This window comes from Panulirus ornatus, chromosome 12 (genome assembly GCF_036320965.1).
Source record: "Panulirus ornatus isolate Po-2019 chromosome 12, ASM3632096v1, whole genome shotgun sequence".
NCBI classification, from domain to species: domain Eukaryota; kingdom Metazoa; phylum Arthropoda; class Malacostraca; order Decapoda; family Palinuridae; genus Panulirus; species Panulirus ornatus.
In genome coordinates, this window is record NC_092235.1 from 24,065,646 (window position 1) to 24,067,475 (window position 1,830).

The window sequence follows — 1,830 nt, forward strand, 5'->3', positions numbered from 1 at the left end:
TGTAATGATGTACTTACGGTGAAGGAGAGGCGGACTGGTAATCCGCCACTCATAAAAGCCTGGCCACCAATAAGGTAGATGGTGACGGTGAAAGATGGTGAGGGCGGCTGACTGTGAAGCATGCGAGGAAGATGGTTAGGGAAGCTGACAGTGAACGGTGAGTATACGAGAAACTACAAGACAAACATATATACATATATATATATATATATATATATATATATATATATATATATATATATATATATATATATATAAGCAATACTACATAAAACTTACCTACGCCCTGATCCAATCAGCGTGCAGAACGAACTCTGGCAATACCCACATCTTCGCAACATACAAAACATCAATAGAATCTAGACCTAAAAAAAATAGAAAAAAAAATAAAAACTACATCAATAGAAAGACAAAAGAGAAAGAGCAAACGTGTTTGGCAACAGCAGTACAATATAATACAATACAGTACAATACAATACAGTACAATACAATACAATACAATACAATTATGGACATTCGAAGGCATAGTAGCCATTTCTAGACCCTGAGTGCATTCACATGCCACATCATCAACAAAGACTATCTATTACCAATGGAATTTAAATACACCTTTTTTAAGATACAAGTTCCCTTACATTATTCCTGATATTACCTTAATTAGCAAGATAATTAAACTTTATTTGCAGTCGTTCAATGGGTAATCAGAGCAATTATTAATGAAAAGATCGTCCTGCCAGCTCTCCAAAGCCTTTTATATATATATATAAATCTCTCAATTTAAATCCCTTTGTTTAAAGTTCTCTCTCTCTCTCTCTGTTTCTATTTTTTTGTCTTCTGATGGAAGTTAGCCTAATTACGGTGATAATTAGTTCCTGGATGATTAACAAAACTGTGGTGCCGCTAAATCATTCACGACTGCTACATCTTTAGGATTTTGTTTTTCAGAAGCCTCTCTCTCTCTCTCTCTCTCTCTCTCTCTCTCTCTCTCTCACACATACACACAGGTACTCAATACGACCCGCCTCTCTCTCTCTCTCTCTCTCTCTCTCTCTCTCTCTATCTATCTATCTATCTATCTATCTATCTATCTCTCACACACACAGCCAGGTATTCAATACGCCCAGCAAAGCAAGAGGTGCGTGACAATAAACTCTATGAAGCAGCCGGCGGCTTTGTAGAACCGAACGCTGATGAAACGGTGATGTGCAGGAAGCAGAAAGATACACAGAGATACTAGGCAAGCAAAAAAGATACACAGAGATACCAGGCAAGCAAAAAAAAGATACACAGAGATACCAGGCAAGCAAAAAAAGATACACAGAGATACCAGGGAAGCGAAAAAGATACACAGAGATACTAGGCAAGCAAAAAAGATACACAGAGATACCAGGGAAGCGAAAAAGATACACAGAGATACTAGGCAAGCGAAAAAGATACACAGAGATACTAGGGAAGCCAAAAAGATACTAAAGAAGCGAAAAAGATACACAGATACTAGGCAAGCAAAGAAGATACAGAGATACCAGGGAAGCAAAAAAGATATACAAACACTCCGGAAGCAAAAAGATACACATAGATACTAGGGAAGCAAATAGATACACATAGATACTAACGGAGCAAGAAAAGATACACAGAGAAACGTCGGAAGCAAAAAAGATACACAGAAACGACGGAAGCAAAAAAGATACGCAGAGATACTACGGAAGCAAAAAAGATACACAGCCATGAAGACACTTAGATATAAAATAAACTTGGGAAGCTCAAAGACACACAAAAATATATTCCGGGAAGAGAAAATATACGCAGCAATAAAGATACTCCGGAAAGATA

The 1,830-nt window shown here is 37.3% G+C and overlaps 1 long non-coding RNA gene across 1 annotated transcript in view; it reads right to left on the reverse strand.

Annotated features, from left to right (window-relative positions):
• Positions 1-278: 278 nt before the first annotated feature.
• LOC139751870 (uncharacterized) overlaps positions 279-1,830 on the reverse strand; it is a 93,039-nt gene continuing 91,487 nt past the window's right edge. Inside the window, exon 3 of the long non-coding RNA XR_011713441.1 lies at positions 279-365. This is a non-coding gene — a long non-coding RNA (uncharacterized lncRNA). The remainder of the gene's footprint in view (positions 366-1,830) is intronic.